Source organism: Magnolia sinica, chromosome 10 (assembly GCF_029962835.1).
Source record: "Magnolia sinica isolate HGM2019 chromosome 10, MsV1, whole genome shotgun sequence".
In the NCBI taxonomy this organism is placed as follows: domain Eukaryota; kingdom Viridiplantae; phylum Streptophyta; class Magnoliopsida; order Magnoliales; family Magnoliaceae; genus Magnolia; species Magnolia sinica.
In genome coordinates this window covers 65,953,126-65,962,688 of record NC_080582.1, presented here as the reverse complement: position 1 = coordinate 65,962,688, position 9,563 = coordinate 65,953,126, and the positions used below count along the sequence as shown (strand labels likewise).

The 9,563-nt window shown below is 35.7% G+C and overlaps 1 long non-coding RNA gene across 2 annotated transcripts; it reads right to left on the bottom strand.

The window, feature by feature from the left end:
• Positions 1–1,011: 1,011 nt before the first annotated feature.
• Positions 1,012–8,466, bottom strand: LOC131216899 (uncharacterized). 2 transcript variants are annotated; one of them, XR_009157101.1, is made up of 5 exons: positions 8,303–8,465; positions 6,072–6,413; positions 5,640–5,915; positions 3,794–3,982; positions 1,012–1,142 (listed from the first exon to the last, which is right to left on the bottom strand). It is a non-coding gene; the product is annotated as an uncharacterized LOC131216899 (long non-coding RNA). The 2 variants fall into 2 exon arrangements; XR_009157102.1 differs by lacking the exon at positions 1,012–1,142 and adding an exon at positions 2,326–2,454 and having other exon boundaries at positions 5,274–5,915; positions 8,303–8,466.
• Positions 8,467–9,563: the final 1,097 nt, after the last annotated feature.

Genomic DNA, 9,563 nt, shown 5'->3' with positions numbered 1-9,563 from the left:
GAAATGCTGCACAAGCTCATACTCATCTCGAAGTTATTCCAATATCTGGGCATAGTTTGCATCGTGCCAAGCAATTTCAGATTTGAACGATGAGAGTAGACAAGCATGAGATGCATCCAATTATGTGCCAGCTTATAATTCTAATTCGATATTTTTGGAAGTCAATTTAGAAAACTAGTATTTTGATTTTGCAGTGAATTGTCAGAAGAAATTTACTAGGTTGGTAATGTAATAGGTCAATTTTGGACTCAAGAGGCCAGGCCAATTGAAAGGACCTGGTTGAGCTGCAAGTAGATCAATGAGTTCTCAAGATTTTATATTACTTTGAGCATACACTTCTTGGAAAAAGAAATTATGTTAAGGACTCTCACTCTACACCAATTTACTCTAATAATTGTCCAAAAAAGAAAATTAATATAAATGGCCATCGTTTCATCAATGTGTGTGCGGCCATCATTCCACTGTAGATCAATTGTACCTCTAATTTATAATACAATGAAGACTTGAAATTTTGAGACACTTTTTATAACCTCTAGTAGTTGATCAGAAGTAACAGGAATGACATTTTTTTTTCTTTTTAATAACCTACAAAAGAAAAGAGAAGAAGCCTATATGCATCATACCATCATAGCCCAGCAGTCCATGTCTGGTATGAGCATCTTCCAGTAATTCCAAGAGTTAAATCCCTCTATAGTTGCATTCCTAGAGAAAATAATTGAAGCAAAAATTGTGAAAGCTCACCACTGCATTTGCACATTCTCCAGAAAGAACAGTAATATGATAGAAAAGCCCACAATTAATTAAAAACCAAGACAAAGTTCTCCATATGACCAAGCCTGGAGCATCCAATACCACAGTGGTTGAAATTCTTAGAAAAAAGAAAATTGTAGCAGTATCACAACTTCGAATGGGAAAGGAAGCAGGAGTGGCATCTTGAGCAGAAATTTCCTATAGCTAAGCTCAGATCACTTCACAGATTGTGCTTAAGACTAAAAAGTGGGCATAGAATCCCTGAAAATTCATCAATTAGCAGCCACATTCGGTTTATACCATTGAAAACTAACCTTCCACTTTAATCTTGCCAACTACTTTCTTTGCCGCTCCATATATTCACTCATATCCAATCGTATCATGGCTGCCTCCTACAACAATGTCAGCAAAAAAATGAAATTAACTAGTTGCCACTTCATGCATTGCCTGAACAACTCTAATTTCTTGCCAATATTCATTTGGCGACTTTGAAAGTAGAAAATATTAAAAGTTACTAAATAGATAAAAAGTAGCGACATGCCAACCAATATGTGGATAGGGTTAAAGGAGGCTTGATGTCAAGTGGCATTGGTTTGCTGGATGTCAAACTTTTGTCCCCAGTCCACATAAAAGTGCTAATCTCAGGTGGCACTGGTTTGCTGGTTGTCAAACTTTTGCCAACCAACCATGATAATTGTCAGAAAGCCAACATCAAATAGATGGGACAAGGTTATGGTGATGATGATCATGATGCAACCAAATGTACCTTTGGCCATTTGATGCAACCAAACGCTATAACGGAGACTTTTACCAGCAAAAAAAATAAAAATAAAAAAGATATAAGATCAGCAAAAAACAGGCAATTACTACAATTTTAATCTTTTTGTTGTTGCATACCAACCAATCTTTGAAGATCATCAATGTCTCTTCGAACCATGTCCTCTCTAAAAACTGCCTACAACAGCAAACCAACAAATGAATCATTTTTTGTTACTTAGTGAAATTACGGGCCAATAATCATGATCAAATAAATACTTGCTGCTCTGTTCTACTAAGAGTCTACCTCAGTTATTCAAGTGCTTGAACAAGGGTAGCTTCTCGCTCCCCAGCTTCTCTCAAGTTCAGTTTTGGCTTCATTGTTCACTCGTGCCTCTCTCATATGATTTCTTCCTGAACAAATTCCATTCCCAATTGTATTTTTGAAGCTGAGAAATGGACCTAGGGAGCATGGAATTTGATGGAAACTGAAGAACATTTTCTAAAAGCTTTGCATAGCCCGTTATAAACTCTGATGCTAGTATGTTCCTAGGAAGTAACTTTCCAGAGTAAGCAACTACATGAGCAAATTTAGACAGCTTCATGTCCGATACTAAAATCGAGAAAGCTCTACACTATCATCTCAGGTTCACGTGCTTGAAAAATCAAACCATGGACTCCGTTAACCTGTATTAAGATGGGTTTTTTAATAAATATAAATTAAAAATTGCGAACTTCAGTTATGTAAATGTAAAGGAAACAAGGATGAGTTTAAATGACACTAAACTCACATATCTTTTTTATGCTAGCCAAGTTAGGAGCAATGATGGGTACTTCAAAGGAACCATAAAGAACAATGTCAGCCATTAATAACACACTTTTAACATAAACATCCAGACCATAGTGGCTTACAGAACCATCAGGAAAGCCCAGATGTGAAGCAATTTCCTGCACAAAAAATGTAATGAAGCAATTTATCTTCTCATATCTAAGAACATCAATAAACTTATATAGACTGCAGGACCATCACTGTCCAACATCAATGCTACAGATAACAAATACCAAACTACCACAGTCCCCTCAAAATCTAAGTATATTGTGCACACCCTCGGTCAAGGATCTCATAATTCATCATCCAATAAAGTGATTTTAAAAATGAGGAATACTAATTCTGAATGCACATTTGTAGACCTACATGACTGGACAACAGATAAATAAATAGAATTATTATCGCTTAAATAAACCATAGGAACAAATATTATCCTGATACGAAACTTTTGTCACTACTAGGCGTTCAATCCACATTGTTTCATGTGGTGTAATAGCCCACATGAGTTTTGGGTATAGCATTTGACAAGCAGCAATTAACACAACTAATATAGCATTTGCACCAAGTTCCCCCTGCATGTTGAAATGTTGCAGTCCAGATATTATAAATGATAAAGTGGGTATGTAATGATTTTCAATTTACCAAAAAAGAAAAGAAGATTTTCTCTGCATTGGTATATCTATATCATCAAATAGATCAAGTGGACTGAAGCTTATTGAAAGAAGATACACAGACCTAAAAGATTTACAATCTGCCTCCATACAATTTTCACAGTATCCAAGTGATTCCATATCAATCAAGTAAACGACTTCCCATCTCTGATATCCTCCACATCAAACTTCCATAACAAAAGAAGCATTTTCTTCTAAATAATCGCAATTGTGAACTATTTTCTTTTTAGAAAACTTCCAAAATTGTGACTAAGCATAAAAGTGCCGCTTTCATGCACAAATCGATGTGGAGGGTATGGGACCTGGCAAACTCTGGATTAGGATACCCTAACCACTCACACAAAGCATTAGGAATTCAAGAAGCAGCTACAAAAATAATAATTAAAAAAAATTGTAAAAGGAAAAAAAAAAATAATATTCTTTTCTGGTTAGGATTGAAAAGGAAATTATTCAAGTTCCTTGAACTCAAGCTGATTAAAAGTAGCTACAAAAACCCAATCTTTCCATTAAAGAAAGGAACTCAACTTCCAACCTTTGCAAAAAAAGGAACCAGCTCCAAATCTACTCTGAAAGAAGTAAAGGACGACATAAAAAAAGCACCTTTTCAATGTTAATGCATTAACATTAAAGTGATCAAATGCAAGTCCATAGTTCACAACAACACAAAAAAGAGAGGAGATGGAGCCTTCTTATTTACCACAGTCCATAGTTCACAACCACTTTCCGAATAACATAAACAGATTAATGCATTAACATTAAAGTGATCAAATATACAAAGAGAGAATACCTATTTGAAAAGGAGATGGAGCCTTCTCATTTACCATACCATCATTTAAGCTTCATAACACAGCTTCTCCATTGAATATAACTCAATTTCCTTTTCAAGGTGAGCTATGTCCAGTTCTAGTTGTGTATAGCCTCCTTGCCCCTGCATGGCTTTAAGGGTTGACAATGTTTCCTTGCACCTAGATAAGTCCTGCAATTGATTTCACATAGTAAATAAACACTACCAAAAGAAACTCCACAATGATGAGATCCACTTTATGCAAACCATAGATTGAGCTAAAATCAATTTTCTGGCTTTTCAAGGTGAGCTATTGTTGTTTCCCTTTGAAATAATGTCACAGTGAAAAACCACATATCTCTTGTGTGAGTGTGATGTGTCCACTTGAGAATGTGATATAGTTGATGGACAACATGATGGAGTTGTACTTAAGGATGTGGTATGGTGTGTGATAGTGTGATGAGGTATATATCCACTTGAGAATGTGATACGATTGATGGACAGCGTGATGAGTTTGCACCTGAGGATATGATATGGTTTTATGATAATGTGATGTGGTTACACTTGAGGATATGATATGGTTGATGGACTATGTGATTATGTTGCACTTGAGCGCATGACATGGTTGAGATGATAGTGTAATGTGATTCCACTTGAGAATATGATATAGTTGATGGACTATATGATGAGATTGCACTTGAGGATGCATATGATATGGTTGTGTGATAGCGTGATGTGGTTCCACTTGAGAATGTGAAACACTTTATGAACTATGTGATGAGGTTACACTTGAGGATATGATATGGTTGTTTAACAGTTGGTGTGGTGGATCCACTTGAGGATGTGATACGATTGATAGACTATATGATGAGGTTACACTTGAGGAGATGATATGGTTATGTGAGTGTGAAGTGATTTCACTTAGAAATATGATATGGTTGTTTATTTTGGCGAAGATTATAGTTTATTTTTCTATTTCCAGTTTTCAATCTTCATTCATTTAAAACCCTTAAAAGAAATAACAAAAAATAAAAATAAAAATCTTAGGTGATAAAGCAAAAGTAATAGTTACCTAGATAGATTCAAGTCACAAAATTTAGTTAAATAGAGGTTATGTCAGTTGGTGAATAAAAGGTCTTGTTTGGATGTTGAATTGGATTATGTATGATACTGTATATCCCAAAACAACACCAGCCCCGACTTGTCGAATAATAATTAAGGCAGGAAGTATCAAACTCAACAATCAAGATGACTAAAATTGCAATTTAACACCTAAGTTTGGAGATGTGATATTCGTAATACAAGTATGTTGTGTTTGTAAATCATCAAAAGTAAGCACCGACTCAATTGAAGAGCCTCAAGAGCCTCCAACAATCTTCAAACTTGTCACTTGCATGACTTCAACTTCCTTGATCGTTATCACATCTCAAAAGTGAAATTTTAATATGTAAACGGCATTCAATTACACTACAAGAAAACTGACCTTTATAAAGGCCCAAAAAACTGCCGGTAAAAGTGGCATCGGTAAAGGCTTTACTAGCGGTTAGGGACCTTTACCCGCGATTGTGCTAGACGCCCCTAAATCGTCAGTTATTCAGGAAAATGGTTAAAGGCTACGGGTTAAATCCGTAGCCATAGAGAAAAAAATCTTTCTCAAAAAAATAAAAATAAAAATAAAATAAAATAAACTGATGCAAGACAAACATGCCTCTTTTATCTACTTCAGTGTGCAAAAACGGTCTTATTTCTTGCAATCTGAAATGCTACACAAACATAAGTTGCAATTTGAAAAGAAGCATGCACATGAATCCTCAATCTTGCAGCATTCATACCAGCTAAAGTGATCAACCTTGAACTTCCACTCCCCTTTGACTGGGTCATAAGAAATTAACTGGGCGCCCTGATCTTGAGTTTTCTTCATCAGCATCTCCTTGTACTTTTCAACCTTGGGCCCTTCCGTGTACTGCTCTCCCGTCTTCTTATTAATGCATTTTATATTGAGGAGTGTTGCTGTATCTTAGAAGATTGCTGCTGGTTTTGGTCAGAATATCTTGTCACTTGAGCTGCATTCTTCAATATCGCCACAGGACTGATGCCTTTGAGAAACCATAACCAAGGAAGATTGCTATAGCCAAACATACAGAAACTGTTAGCTCGAGAGACTAGTTTACTGAATTACATGTTTTTCTGTTTTAGGAACATACAATGAAAATTGTTGAGCAAGATGGAATTCAAACAGTCAACCTCTCTTCTGTAAGGCAGGGACCTACTACCAGCATACCTTCTAATGGTGGGAGTCAGACACGTCATGCGAGGCTAACATTCTCTCAAACCTTCTGTTCCTTGTTACATAACATACAAAAACAAGTTGTACGGTGAAAATTAACCGAAGTGAAATTCACATGAATCTATCAAAACAATGTAAAAAATCTATTTTTTTCTAGATGAAACGAGATGGATCAAAGCAAAACAAGCAGATGATAATAACAGATCAGGAAAATCAAATACAGAGCAGATTTTATTTTTTTTAAAGAACTTAACTAACGGAGACGAATGAATTCTTTCAATCTGTCGATCACCACAGATTCTTATTGGTGCTTTTACTAGTCTCTTGAAAGCATCACTACACAGAATTTTAGATAAATAAAAAGAAAGAAAGAAAGACAAGAGACTTATTAAAATCAGCTCGATTCAAATGCATCCCACCAATAACCAACATTTTAAATGGGTCCAATTAAACTAAAAAAAATGTCGTGTACATTTCCAGCTCTCCTGTAAGTAATGTCGGTGAGTTACCATGCAAACTTTGCACTTGGAGGCTTACCAATCTTACAATAGCTTAGGGTCTAACCATGACTCAACTACTGCTAAATATGACCAGGAAAGAAGGCTCAGTTATTGTTGACTCTATGATGCCAATGTGGTAGTAATGTATATAGTTAGATGGGGACACTCTTTTTGTTAAAATCTGGTAGATTAGGCCATTCATCAAGTTGTTTTTATTGGTACTAATACTCAAAATATTTAAAATAGTTGTATGAGTGTTTTCAACCATTGATCTTTTATTTAACAGTTAAATTATTTTTTTCATACTTAATGGTTATTTCAACAATTAAGATCTTATGATCCATTACTTAACTTACACGAGAATTAGATTAAGGAAGAATTAGTGTTCATTAGAGGGGTGTGGTAGATATAGGTAGACGGTTATGTAGAATTATAGACTTCGAAAGTTTAAATTCTACTGCTTTTCAAAAGATTCTAATATATGCTGTGAACATGGCTTAGACCAAAAGGTACTTGTATGTGAATAATAGGCAATTAGAAAAAAAAAAAAATTAAAAAAATCAAGTGGTGTGGATTCAACATACATGTTTATTACCCTGATTTTTTATGTTTACGTTGAGCATTAATTATTAAATAATGCATATGATTACATGTCCATCCAAATGGTGGTAAGTGGTCACCAGGCCCACATAATAGGAAACAGGATCCTCATTTTGTCCAAACCTCGATTCTTGGTGTGGAAATGCTAATTTACTGTAATAAAAGGGAATATTTGTAAACATCTCCCATGGTTTGAAATATTTCAAGTACCTCTTCTCTACTAGAGATGTTAGATGAATGCAGGCTAAATGACAAAAATAGCAGTAGATAATTGTATGATGCCTGGCCAAAAGTGTTGCAATTTAATGCAATACCTTAATTCGAGTAAGCATCCCATTCAGTAGATAATTGTATGGAAAAAACCCAATGGTGCAGAAGTCAGGCCGTTCATCTCGTTAGGTGAGCCACACATGTACGATGGCAACAGGTTATTTTAAAAAGAATTTTCCCACTGTTCAGATCAATGAAGTACCCTAATGGTCTACAGAGATTTATATTTTTTCTCCTAGGTCATCTCAATGGTGGGGCCTACCTCATTCACAACTCAGATGTACCACATACGCACATTCTTTGGCATATGCCACTGTGCATGTGGGCTTTAGCAGAACTAAAAATGGTCCTGACAACAGTATCCCCATCACAATGTGTTCGAAAAACCACCAAAGCATAAACAAAGGCTATGCTTGGATGCATGAGCAAATTGAATTCTGAACAGTTTGTTAAATGAGGAAATAACATAAATGAATGATGTTTCTTAGTATTCATAACAGGAAGTAGCCCTCAATTCACAGTTGCATTTCCTTTCACATCCCACATCAAATTACTAATTGAAATCTTGAGCAATGATCCCCAAATATAAATGCTAGAGAAGTTCATGATTTGAACTTTTTTTTTAAACCCACTTTATTAGACTAACAATTGCAATTCAAAACGATAGTGCATCCAAACAAACCCATTAACTTCTAAATATGAACAATGTACTATCATCTAAGTAGGTGGATATAGCATTTGCTTGTGTTTTCACGATCCAAAGGAGAATGAGCATACATACAGAGTTCTGCTAGAACGATCACAATATTTGAGTGAAATTAACTATCCACGTAGTGATACAAATTCAAAACTTACACGAGATGTAGACAAGAGTTGTCCCCCATCCATGCCTCGACCTTAACTCTCGCTGATGGGTGATCCGAACCCAATTGAGAAATCGAAGGTGATGCAAGTCATTTGGTTCCCGTTCCCGCCCAACAACTTCATCTTAAAAGTGTGTACTTGCCTTGTATACAGTATCATGGAAAAGGAAGACAACATGACTTATTCCAAAAAGCAAGGTCAGTACATCATTAATGCTTCTCTAATGATGCAAAGAAAAAAGATAAGCAATGACAGCGTGTTTTGCTATGTTGGAGGACAGAGAAATTACAGGAACCCCAGACTGAGGATAGGCATAGTATCCTCAGTTTGAACAAGAGAGGCCTGTGGCTCAGTGATCCAGAACATTTGGTTTAACAGGCCCCACAAGCCCCCAGATTGGAAGATTGTATCCAATTTCTTTTTCCTCTCACTGAACGTGGACAGTTGCTACATATTTTATTATTTCATCACAGACCTGCAGTGGCCCTATTTGCAGGGGACTAATCAAATGTTACCTTATCTGGGAGATCATTAATAGAATATATCCAAACTAAGACCTCTTAAAACCCAATCGCAAGTAGGAAGATTATATTTAAAAAATAGAAATAAAAAAATGCAGTTAAAGAGACAATGTTCCTGTCAGGCATAATTTCGAATAGCTTGCGGGCATGTGCCAAATCCTCACACCTTATATACATATTTATTAACCCACGTCCAAACATGCAATCTGGAGGTTTTAGATTTGAAATATAAGAGATTGAATGGCTCACTATCCCTCCAATGTAAAAGCACATAGATCTTACTGATAGATGTAGAGTTGCGAGTCTTTTCCACAATTTACAAGAGCGATTCACCCAATCTCTGCATATCACTCGAACAGCTTCAAGAAAGAAGAGAAAAAAAAAAGATCAAAACCTAAATGCTTGAAAAGAATATCTAAGAGAGATAGATAGGGAGAGTGAGAGTGAGAGGAGAGAGAGGGATAGGAGAGAGACTCTCTTCCTTTTCTTCTTTTTCTTTTCCCTCCCTACCCGTTTTCTTTTTCTGGTTTTTTTTTTCCTTCATTTTTTTTTTTATGATGGTTTGGAGTCCGTAGTTTTCTTTTAGTTTTTTTTTTTTTGAGTCCGAATCCTCTGTTACCAGGTAAACAGAGATTTCCTGTTACCCTGATCCTCATTGGTCCACGTCACCACTCACATAAAAAATATAAAATATAAAAGAAAGCTCCGGACGCCAAACCATTATAAAAAAA